The sequence below is a fragment of the Microcaecilia unicolor genome, chromosome 2, assembly GCF_901765095.1.
Source record: "Microcaecilia unicolor chromosome 2, aMicUni1.1, whole genome shotgun sequence".
NCBI lineage: Eukaryota > Metazoa > Chordata > Amphibia > Gymnophiona > Siphonopidae > Microcaecilia > Microcaecilia unicolor.
The window spans coordinates 330,701,902-330,714,584 of NC_044032.1; the positions used below are offsets into that span (position 1 = coordinate 330,701,902).

The 12,683-nt window shown below is 44.3% G+C and overlaps 1 protein-coding gene across 3 annotated transcripts in view; it reads left to right on the forward strand.

Annotated features, from left to right (window-relative positions):
- PCGF3 (polycomb group ring finger 3) overlaps positions 1-12,683 on the forward strand; it is a 711,906-nt gene that overhangs the window by 606,285 nt on the left and 92,938 nt on the right. The gene's annotated exons all lie outside the window — the stretch shown is intronic.

The following is a 12,683-nucleotide window of genomic DNA, read 5'->3' on the forward strand; positions in this document are numbered from 1 at the left end:
ATGTTTCAGTGTTCTTTGCTATTGCTGTTTTGAGCACCATTACTTGGCTATTCGAAGTACTGAACATTTCAGGCTGCACATTGCCCTGGAGGGCAAATTACTTGGATCTACTTTCTCTGTCTCCTTCTGCTGGTGGATGGACGTAATCCATTCATTCTGGATTGGTTTGGTAGGACTAACAGAAAGAAACCTATCAAGTAAGACATAACTGTTCCATGTCTCTATTACCCCCTCCCCCACCACGTGCCAGTATCTCTCCCTTTTTCCCTTCCTTTCTGTCTTCCCCATTCCCAGGCCAGTATCTCTCCTTCTGTCTTCATCCCCCCCACCCAGGGGTCCAGCTAGTGTTCTTTCTCTTCCTGCACTCCTGTTCAGTCTTCTCTTTGCAGATCCAGCATCTCTCTCTCTTCCTTCTTTTCTTGCAGGTCTTGGCATCTCTTATGGTTTATTTCTACTTTTTATACCGCTCTTCCTGAGAACATCACAGGATGGTTACAATCTGATTGCAAATAATTGAAAGTAAAATATTTCTCCCTCCCCCCCCCCCCCCAGCACTTTCACTTTTGTTCCCCCTACTCTTGCAGCCCCAACATCTCTCACTTTCTCTACTGCTAGCCCCCCCCCCCCCCAAATCCCTCCAACCTTGTTTGTGGCCAGCTCTCAACTGACTTGGTGTCTTCCCTCTGCCACACCCTGCCCTAGAAACCGGAAGTAGCATCAGAGGAGATGGGATGCAGAAGAAGAAAGACTTTGCACCAACTGGAAGCCTTGGTTCTACAGTGCTACTGCCACAAACAAAGTTGGAGGACCACGAGGGCAGGTGAGCAGAAAGTGAGAGATGCCGAGCCGTGGTAGGTACTAGGGGAAGGAACTAAAAAGATGCAGATCGCCAGGGAGCAGTGAGGAGGGAGGGAGCCAATGCATGAGATGCGGCCAGTTAAGTGTGTAACCTGCACAAGGGTTCTGATTGTGTGTCATACACCAAATGCATGTGACTCGACATGTCAGTTATTTCCTAATCTGACTTCAGATTCCCATTGTATCCAAATTTGTGAGACGTGGTGGTTATGCTGAACCTCCTATCCAAAAACTTCCATGGGACCAGATCTTAATTCTCACATGAAACTATAATTTGGGCCAATTGAATATGCATTGCTAAAATACCTAACATGGAAAGTATTTTTTTCCTAGTAGTAGTCACCTTCACTGGAACAATCAGTGAGCTTCAAGTCTTAGCCATGTATGAACATTATCCACAATTTTGTTATGATACTGTTGTCTTACCTTATCCATAGGTAGTTAAATATTTTTCAGATTCATTAAGAAATATTATTGACTACCTTCTGTTATAAACCTCATAAGCACAAGAAAACCCTCCATACTCTGTAAGTTTAAATGGATTTTCAGGAAATTTGTGCATCTTTTCATTTTCCTTGACTTCATTAGGCTTGCTTTTCAGTAGAAAAGCATATGCTAATTGCCTAACATCCTGTATTTCTGTTACAAACAGGCTGGTATTTGCTTAACAGATTCACGCCTCATCTGATCAGAGCCATTGCTGTTAATGTAACATAGTAGTTGGCAGCAGAAAAAGACCTGCACGGCCCATCCAGTCTGCCCAACAAGATAAACTCATATGTGCTACTTTTTGTGTATACCTTACCTTGATTTGTATCTGTCATTTTCAGGGCGCAGACCGTATAAGTCTGCCCAACACTATCCCTGCCTCCCAACCACCGGCTCTGGCACAGACCGTAAAAGTCTGCCCAGCACTATCCCCGCCTCCCAACCACCAGCCCCGCCTCCCACCACCGGCTCTGCCACCCAATCTCAGCTAAGCTTCTGAGGATCCATTCCCTCGGAACAGGATTCCTTTATGTTTATCCCACGCATGTTTGAATTTCGTTACCGTTTTCTTCTCCACCACCTCCTGTGGGAGAGCATTCCAAGCATCCACCACTCTCTCTGTGAAAAAATACTTCCTGACATTTTTCTTGAGTCTGCCTCTCTTCAATCTCATATCATGCCCTCTAGTTCTACCGCCTTCCCATCTCCGGAAAAGGTTCGTTTGCGGATTAATACCTTTCAGATATTTGAACGTCTGTATCGTATCACCCCTGTTTCTCCTTTCCTCCAGGGTATACATGTTCAGGTCCGCAAGTCTCTTCTCATAGTCTTGTAACGCAAATCCCATACCATTCTTGTAGCTCTCTTGAAATCTGCTTCACACTGGAGCATCTGCAAAACAGCTGCCTGGTTCTCACATACTTTCACTTCTGCTGCCTGGAACAGTCTTCAATAAAAGACAGTGCATGTGGTCAAGCAATAGTGAGCAATCTGTCTTGAGGTTATTTAGCTCTCACATCAGCATAGGAAAAGAGTGGGACACTTATTGGTGAAGCTGGATCACCCCTGAACTTGTGTGCTTGATTCAGTCCTGCTTGTTGATGAAGAAAGCAAAGTTGCTTACCTGTTAACAGATGTCTCTGGACAGGATTAATCAGGAGCACCTTCTTCCTTGAGAGCTGATATTACGCTTGAAGGTGCCAATACGCAAAGCTTACCATGCTAGCAATGTCTGATTTAAACTGGTTCTAGCCAGTCTAGCGATCATGTTATTCAGCGCCTAATGCACAAAGGGGTTCTGTGTGGCTTTTACCATTCTAGGTAGTAGCTAACAATAATTCTATGCAAATGTATTACAAAGAGCTCAGTAGTATTAAAATGAGCATTCTGAGCAATGACATACCTTTCTGAGTGATGCACAGAAAGGAGCGCCTACCTTAAACATGCAAAATTTTCCATCAGGTCTGGAACTGGTTTGTGAGGGAGACTTCTGGGAGGAGCAGTCTGCTTAGGGTTACCATATTTGCCCTAAGAAAAAAAGAGGACACATGCCCCATGTCACCCCCTGTCACACCGCACCTCTGTCACTTTGACCCCCCCCCCCTTAAGAAAGCCAGAGTCCCTCTCTCCTCCCCCATGTAGATCCCCTCCCCAATTTTCCAGTCTCTCTCCACCCACATGACTCCATTTGCTAGCCCTCCCCCATAGGCACCCAGTATAAGAGGCTTGTGGAGGCTAAGCCTCCCCAGCCGCCTGCAGCAATCTCATTCTCCGACGCGACACCGGCCCGACACGCCGTCTTTCTTTATCTTTTCCATTCTTATAGACCCGTCCTCTGCAGTACTCTGAGTGCTGCCGGGCGGCTAACCATCACCTGAGCGCCATGCCCAGTTCCAGCGCACCGCATCCCTCCTCCTCCTCTTCTTGCCTAGAGATTAATGACGCGGGAATCCCGGATGGGGACAGTCGGAGCTCGCGCGGGAAAGGGGCGAGATGGATCGGCGGAGCCTCGGAGGGTTGACTGACGATGGGTGGAATATTTGTGATGTGCAGTCTCTCAGCCAGTCAGCCTTCCCTACGCGAGAGCGATGCAACTTCCTGTTCCGCGCGGGAGGGGCCGTCACTGAGTAGGGAAGGGAAGGCTCAACACTCAAGGCTGGTTAACAGTGGTTGTCTGAGGTGTTCCCACTTCCTTCCCAGACCCAGACCATAATAATTCAAGAGGAAATTGTGGCACGCAGCGCATGTTGGATTTCAGGAGAGGTAGGTGCTGACTCTGAAGGTTTAAGTCAAAATAAAAAAAATATTTAGTTTCATGCAGATCTCTTTTGTTTAAACATAACTAAATGGGCTATAAGCCCCTAATGCTTTTGGTTTTCCTATATTTTGTTTGTGATGACTTGTACTGTGCCAAAATTGAAATTTGAAAACTGTTATCTCTATCTGGTCATTAATTAAAGGAGCTCATTGTGAATTTCCACCCTAAAAGGATGTTTTGTGGCTGTACATGACATGAGAATTGTGATATGATCCCTTGTTTCATATTGTTGACGGTCTGTGATGTTGTCCGGTTTGGGTGGTATATGGTGTATTAGGGTCTGCCCAGTGTAATATTTATGGTACAGTAAGGTTCTGAGTGTTTTTGCACAAAGTTGTGCATAGTGTTTTGCAGTTGAGCGATTGTGGTTAGTATATGCCTTGAGCAACCACTTTATTTGACATATGATATATATCTAATATCTAAATTTAATAAAAGGTATTAATTGTGACTATTATATGTTTACTTTTTTTTTCTGTGTGTTGTCAGACAATTATGGATGTAAGCTCCGCCCCTGGCCACACCCCTAACCCACCCCCTTTAGCCTCCCCAAACAGTTGGGCCACCGGCCGCCTATGCCCTCCCCTCCTTTACCTTAGTGTGGTGCTCTGGTGGTCTAGTGACCTCTTTGGGGCAGGAAAGAGCCCCCTCTTTCCTGCCCAGTGAATTTGCAAACTGTCTTTCTCCTGGCGCCGATTCAAAATGGCTGCCAAGAGTTTAAGCAGTGACCTTGCAAGACTTCTGCGTTAACATTTAAAATATCTGTTCTGTGTCCGCTTATCTCTTCTATTAGATTTTTGTATTTCTTTAATTTTATTTCCTTATCTTGACTCCTGTGTCATGATAAAAAAAAAGGTTTGGGCGGCTTTATTTATTTTATTTATTGCATTTGTACCACATTTTCCCACCTATTTGCAGACTCAGTGTGGCTAACAATATTACATCCTTGGCAGACGCCAAATAAGAGTAGATAAACAATTGGATTACATACAAAGAACCATAGACGCCGACTCCATGGGTGCTGTGGGTGCTTGAGCACCCCCAATATTTTCAAACCTGCCCTCCTTGCTTTCCTGCCGCTCAGCCAGCTTAAAACTCATTTTACCTGACTGAACGGCAGTGAAAGGAGCAGAGTACAGGCTCCGTCTTCAGCACAGCTTTCTCCTTCCCTCTCAGTCTCAGCTGCGGTCCCGCCCTCATTTCCTGTTTACGCACGGGGGGGGGGGGGGGGGGTGAACACTGAGGGAAGGAGAAAGCTGCTGAAGACAGAGCCTGTACTCTGCTCCGTTCACTTCCATTCAGTCAGGTAAAATGAGTTTTTTGTTGTTGTTTTTTTTCTTTCTGAATCACCAGTTCTTTTAATATAAAGGTCTACAAATTATGCTTGCAAGGCATTAACAGTGATTCACAGGTTATCTGTAATTTGCTGTAAACTGATGCATTTCATTTGCTGTTACACAAGTAGAGAATATTGAAAAATGTGCCCTAAACTGTCAAACCTAACATAGTAGCTGTGCAGATTGACTTTAACCACTGGCTGTATGGGAATCTGTGAAATACTTGTTATGCTGTAATTTTACATACTCAATTTTCAAATTAACACAGCAAAGAGACAAACATGGTTTATTCTTCTGTATGCCAGGGGGTCAACAATTTGCATCCTAGGAGAGTTGGAAGCCAGTCATTAAATCTTAAGTTAACACATTTATCCAGCCTTTCACAATGCTGCTTACCTGCTGTGCTTGTTCTGACAGAAACTGACCTCATATTGAAAGTTACAGTGGACCGAAAATAGAAAATCTGATAATATAGCAGGTGTATTCGATCTTAAAGCCTTCCCAATTAGACTATCAACTTTATTCTTCAGTGTGGCACTCTTTTAGAGATACTCCACACAGAATTTGTGGAATTAATTGCTGTTAATTCCTAGGTCAGCTGTGCTCACTTTCAGTCTTCTAGGGCCACCAGTGAGTTGAATTTCCAGCACATATCTCAGCTGTCACTGCTCTTCTGAGCAACAGGTAAAATGAGTTTTAAGAGGTAGGGCAACCGCATGTATCCTGAACTGTCATATAATGTTTCTCTGTTATATTACAATCATGTTTCTTTCATTGTCATGTAACCCCAAATCCTTCTGTAATACCAAATGTCTTTTCTCTTCTTATTTCCACTATTCATGATGTATTGTAAGCCACATTGAGCCTGCAAAGAGGTGGGAAAATGTGGGATACAAATGCAATGAATAAATAAGAGGGGAGAAATCGCTGAACATGGATGCAGGGGTCAGGGAAGAAGGGAGAAATCGCTGAACATGGATGCAGGGGAGGGAGGACAGGAGGAGATGCACATGGATGGAGGGGAGAGAGAAAAATGCTAGACATGGATGGAGGGGAGGGAAGAGAGGAAGTGAGATGAACATGGATGGAGGGGTGGAGAGAGGAAAAATGGTGGACATAGATGGAGGAGAGAGAAGAGAGAGGAAGGAGTTGCATATGGATGGAGGGGAGTGAAGAAAGAGGAAGGAGATGCATACTGACAGAGATGAGGGAAAGGGAAAAGAGGAGAAAAACTACACATGGATGGAGAAAATAGACGCTGGATGGAAAGAGGGAAGAGAGGGGGCAGACACTGGATGGAAAGGAGAGAAAGAGGGGTCAGATGCTGGATGGAAAGGAGGAAGAGAGGGGGCAGATGCTGGAAAGAGAGAGGGGGTAGACGCTGGATGAAAAGGGGGGAAAGTTAAAGATTGAGGAAAGAAGAAACAAGAGACTGGGACCAACACAATTAGAAACAATAAACGGCCAGACCACAAAGGTAGGAAAAAATGAATTTTATTTTTAGTTTAGGATAAAGTAGTGTGGTACCTGTGTTAATAAATACAGAAAATGGAAGTAATGTTTACTGGACTAATTTTAATACATTTTTGACTAATGTTTGGAGACCAAACCCTCCTTTCTTGTGTCAGAACAGAATACCATAACAGCAATATACTGTCCTGACCTGAGGAAAGAGGTTTTGGCCTTTGAAAGCTAATTGAAAAATGTATTTAGTCCACTAAAATGATATCATATTTTCCATTTTTTGTTTTATTTGTATTTGTTAGCCTATAGTATAGTGATTGAAATATGTCAGTTTTTGAAATTTGCATCTCTTTATATTTGCACAGTACAGGGGGACTGAGGGGTGGGACTGTTCAGGGAAGAAGTCCTGGTGCAGGTTGCAGGCAGCCTACAAGTGGCGCTGCCACTGCCCAGGTGAAGACTGTAGTAGACAGAATTTTAAGGTATTGAGGCAGGGGTCGCATGCACTGCCTGTAAAAAAAAAAAAAAAAAATTTCAGCACCCCCAATCATTTTGAAAAGTTGGCTCCTATGCAAAGAACTGTGTGTAACATAATGAATACAATCACTTCAGTAGATCAGAAAACAGTCAAACTATCAAGTAAGTAGTGAAGCGTTGGAGTTCTTATTATTGATTATTATGGTATGCCTTGTTAAAGAAAGTCCATAGACCATTATTAAATTGGACTTGGGGAAAATCCACTATTTCTGGGATAAGCAGTATAAAATATTTTGTACTTTTTTGGGATCTTGCCAGGTATTTGTGACCTGGATTGGCCACTGTTGGAAACAGGATGCTGGGCTTGATGGACCTTTGGTCTGTCCCAGTATGGCAATACTTTTGTACTTATGATATTTATGTTTATCATTTCGTTAATATATTATTTCCTTTTGTTTGTTTATGATTTCCTATCACATTGTATTTGTCAATGTAATTTTTGAAAGTTAAAAATATTTTTAAAAAATTTGAAATACTCATCATATATACAAACAAGACTGAACAATGCACATCAAAACAAAATAATCTGCAAAAGCCCGAATCATGTATCAATAGTAAAATTAAAATATAAACCTTAAAACAAGCAAGACAGTAGCCCACCAAATCATCTTTCAACCTCTCTCTCTTTTACAACCCATTAAACAGCATTCTTAAAAAAAAAAAAATAATAATAATAATCCATTACATAGTTTCACTACTCCAGAACCTGTGGGATAGTTGTATCCATCAACCAGAAGGTGGAGATAGAGAACTGAAAACTGAGCTGAGACATATCTCTCTTTTCCTCCAGTCCAGCTTCTCGGTATTTTCTATCTCTAGCAGGTGGATGGACACACTTTTCTGCTGCAGGTTCTGAGTGCTTTGGTCCTGGTCCAGTTGGTCAACTGGCCCCCTGAGCTTTACGGGTAGCTTGAGTCTGCAGAGTCATATCTGGAGATCTTCAGATCCATGTCTCTGGTGCCCTGTGAATTTACTTCTTCCTTTTCTTCATCTCTCCCCTGTTTCCTGTGGAGCTCTCCTTTTCTAGCACAACAATCTTAAAAAAAGAAAAGAAGAAGAAGGAAAGACGTTTGCTGGAGAGTGTGGGACATAGTATCAGTCCTTAGCCTTTCTCATCTGGGGTAAGACTTATGAAGACTGTGAGCTTCGGAGTTGCAGCTGGCAGTTGTAAGTCTGACTAAAGTTTGACTCAGAACCACTTCGAGGGCTGCAAGTTCTATTTGGTGCAGGGGAGGGATTCTAACTCCCTTCTTGGGAGGTGTTGTGCTACACTTGTGACTGTCAGAGTGAATGTAACTCCCACAGAAGCAGTTAAGCAGTGTTGCCACTATGGGACCCGCTGGCCGGTGTCGAGCGTTGCAGTTCATGCAAGCCGGGAATCCCATGGGATGCAGAGGAAACAGTTGGCAGCAGCATTTCTTCAGATTTGGCACAGCATCCGATTATGCTAGTGTCTTTGGGCTTTCTGGCAGTGCTGGTGCACATTGATGTAGGAGAGTGTGGGAATGGGCACCCTTTTGTCGGTGCCAAGCCTCTGTCTGATCACGCGCAGAGCACAGTTGCTATTCAGCTGCATCAGGATCTTTGTTTTCTCCAGAGTTTATATTGCTCTTACACCAGGCCTGTTCACTGAAGCAGGGACAGTCAGAGTTGCTGCAAGGTAGTTTATTTTCTTGCCTTACTGCCCCTCCGGCTCCTTAGAGATCTTGTTTAGGCCTCCAGGAATGGACAGATGAGGCCCTTCTTATTTGATTTGGCCTCGGTTTATTCAGAAGAGCCATCATTGAAGGAGCCATTAGAGGAGGAAGAGCTCCCTCCTGAGGAAGGGGGATGATAAAAAAAAGTACTGAGGTGGCAATGGACAAAGTTATCCATCTTCTACAGTTGGTGGGTTGGGTGATCAATTTCTAGCACAGCAGACAAACTCCATCACAGATGCTGAAATAGCTGGGCGTTCTGTTTGACACAGCACAAGATATCCAGAACATGCCTGAGGGAGCAAAGGGCAGTTGGCAGTTGGGGGCCCCATCATTTTTAAAAAAATGTATTTAGAAGTTTGTATGTTAGGGAGTATATTTTATAAGAGGGACAGGGGTAGGTAAGGAGACATTCCTTTCAAAAAAGAATCAGCAGCTTGGGGGGGGGGGGAGCTTAATATTTAAAATGGACTGGGGTGGACACTGGCCCTTCAATAGATAATGGGCCCAAATTGGGGCCCACTCTCTCTTAGAAGGCAAGAGAGAGTGGGCCCCAATTTGGGCCCATTATCTATTGAAGGGCCAGTGTCCACCCCGGTCCATTTTAAATATTAAGCTCCCCCCCCCCCCCCTCCAAGCTGCTGATTCTTTTTTGAAAGGAATGTCTCCTTACCTACCCCTGTCCCTCTTATAAAATATACTCCCTAACATACAAACTTCTAAGTACATTTAAAAAAAAATGATGGGGCTGCCAACTGCCCTTTGCTCCCTCAGGCATGTTCTGGATATCTTGTGGGAAAATGCAATCTTCCCAGCCCATGGTGTAGCCTTGGCCCACCCAATTTGGGCTCAGGCCCACTCAAAGTTTCATCTCCCTTAATGTGGCTATTGGGGATCCCCAAGCTCTGCTAGCTGAAGACCTCCTTTTCGACAAACGAGCTTACTTCTTGGGCAGCCACTAGCACTGGGCCCCTCCACTGTGTGCATGCTGAGTTTTTACACATGTGCAAAATTGAGTATAGGCGGAAGCCGGTGTCTGGCATCAGCGGTTTGGGGAGCGGTTTGGGGACATTTTTGGCAGCCACCCAAGAAGTAAGCTGATTTGGCAGGAAGGAGGTCTTCGGCTGGCAGGACTTGGGGATCTCCACAAGCACAGGCATTTTATTTACTTTGGGTAGGAGGGAGGGGGTGTTGGCGGGGATGCGGAAATTAAATTTGGGTTTTGCTTTGTTTGTGTAGGGGGGAGACAACAGTAGTGGACATGAACTTTTTGGCCCATCCACTTTGATCTTGGGACTGCCCTAAATCGGCTCTCTGGCTACACTACTGTTCCCAGCCACAGCACTGCAAAACAAACTTATGACAGGATTTACTAATCCAGAGTACTGTGCTTCTGTGGATTAAAGAATCCAGTGACAAGTTTGCTTGTATTTCAGTATCTCTGTTTTACTGTAGGCTGTTAAATAGGAGCTTACGGTTGTACCTGAGGCTATGTAGTTTCAATTGACTTGCCAAGGTTACATGGAGTATCTGTAGGATTTGAATCGGCCCCACAGGTCTTATCCTCCCCTTAAGGAACGATCGGATGGATATATAGTAACATAGTAGATGACAGCAGAAAAAGACCTGCATGGTCCATCCAGTCTGCCCAACAAGATAAATTCATATGTGTATAACTTACCTTGATTTGTACCTGTCTTTTTCAGGGCACAGACCGTATAAGTCTGCCCAGCAGGATTCCCCGCCTCTCAACCACCAGTCCCGCCTCCCATCACCGGCTCTGGCACAGACCGTATAAGTCTGCCCTCCACTATCCTCGCCTCCCAACCACCAACCCCTCTTCCCCCCACCTGCTCCACCACCCAATTTCGGCTAAGCTTCTGAGGATCCATTCCTTCTGCACAGGATTCCTTTATGTATATCCCACGCATGTTTGAATTCCGTTACCGTTTTCATCTCCACCACCTCCCGTGGGAAGGCATTCCAAGCATCCACTACTCTCTCTGAGAAAAAATACTTCCTGACATCTTTCCTGAGTCTGCCCCCCTTCAATCTCATTTCATGTCCTCTCGTTCTACCGCCTACCCATCTCCGGAAAAGATTTGTTTGCGGATTAATACCTTTCAAATATTTGAACGTCTGTATCATATCACCCCTGTTCCTTCTTTCCTCCAGGTTATACATGATCAGGTCAGCAAGTCTCTCTTCGTACGTCTTGGAACGCAAATGCCATACCATTCTCGTAGCTTTTCTTTGCACCGCTTCCATTTTTTTTAACATCCTTCGCAAGGTACGGCCTCCAAAACTGAACACAATACTCCAGGTGGGGCCTCACCAATGACTTGTACAGGGGCATCAGCACTTCCTTTCTTCTGCTGATCACACCTCTCTTTATACAGCCTAGCAACCTTCTCACTACGGCCACCGCCTTATCACACTGTTTCATCGCCTTCAGATCCTCGGATACTATCACCCCACGATCCCTCTCCCCCTCAGTACCTATCAGACTCTCACCGCCTAACACATAAGTCTCTCGTGGGTTTCTACTCCCTAAGTGCATCACTTTGCATTTCTTCTCATTGAATTTTAATTGCCAAACCTTAGACCATTCTTCTAGCTTCCTCAGATCCTTTTTCATGCTTTCCACTCCCTCCCGGGTGTCCACTCTGTTGCAAATCTTAGTATCATCTGCAAATAGGCAAACTTTACCTTCTAACCCTTCGGCAATGTCACTCACAAATATATTGAACAGAATCAGCCCCAGCACCGATCCCTGAGGCACTCCACTACTCACCTTTCCCTCCTCCGAGCGAACTCCATTTACCACCACCCTCTGTCGTCTGTCCGTCAACCAGTTCCTAATCCAGTTCACTGCTTCGGGACCTATCTTCAGCCCATCGAGTTTATTTAAGAGCCTTCTGTGGGGAACCGTGTCAAAAGCTTTGCTAAAATATATTACGTCTATAGCACGTCGATGATTCAATTCTCCAGTTACCCAATCAAAGAATTCAGTGAGATTCGTTTGGCACAATTTCCCTCTGGTAAAACCATGTTGTCTCGGATCTTGCAAATTATTGGCTTCCAGGAAATTCACTATCCTTTCCTTCAGCATCGCTTCCATTACTTTCCCAATAACCAAAGTGAGGCTTACCGGCCTGAAGTTTCCAGCTTCTTCCCTATCGCCACTTTTGTGAAGAGGGACTACATCCGCCGTTCTCCAATCCCTCGGAACCTCTCCCATTTCCAAGGATTTATTAAAGAAATCTTTAAGAGGACCCGCCAGAACCTCTCTGAGCTCCCTCAATATTCTGGGGTGGATCCTGTCCGGTCCCATGGCTTTGTCCACCTTTAGCTTTCCAAGTTGTTGATACACACTCTCTTCCGTGAACGGTGCTCTATCCACTCCATTCTCAGGTGTACTTTTGCCAGTCCCTCGTGGTCCTTCTCCAGGATTTTCTTCAGTGAAAACAGAACAAAAGTATCTGTTTAGCAAATTGGCTTTTTCTTCATCACTATCTACATAGCGTTTCGCTGTATCTTTTAGTCTCACAATTCCCTTTTTAGTCATTCTCCTTTCACTAATATACCTGAAGAAATTTTTGTCGCCCCCTCCTTACCTTTCTAGCCATTTGTTCTTCCGCTTGCGCCTTCGCGAGACGTACCTCTCTCTTGGCTTCTTTCAGTTTCATCCGGATGGATATGTGTATAACCAGTTAAGATCAGTGAAGCCCTTAAAAGAGAAGAGTATTAGAAAGCAGGAATTTTCCTTTACTACTCTGGATTTATGGAAATTGCTTTCCAGAGAAATGGATTTCCCTTATGGCCTTAAAGAAGGCAGATTAAACTGTGTTTTTATGGCATTTTTTTTAAGGCTTCTTGATTAATCTTACTTGTTATGAGGAAATGTATGTAGGTCACCATGTGGCAATGAAAAATTTTTTACGCGATATTTTTATGGATTTTCTTTTGGAATTTGGTTTGTTT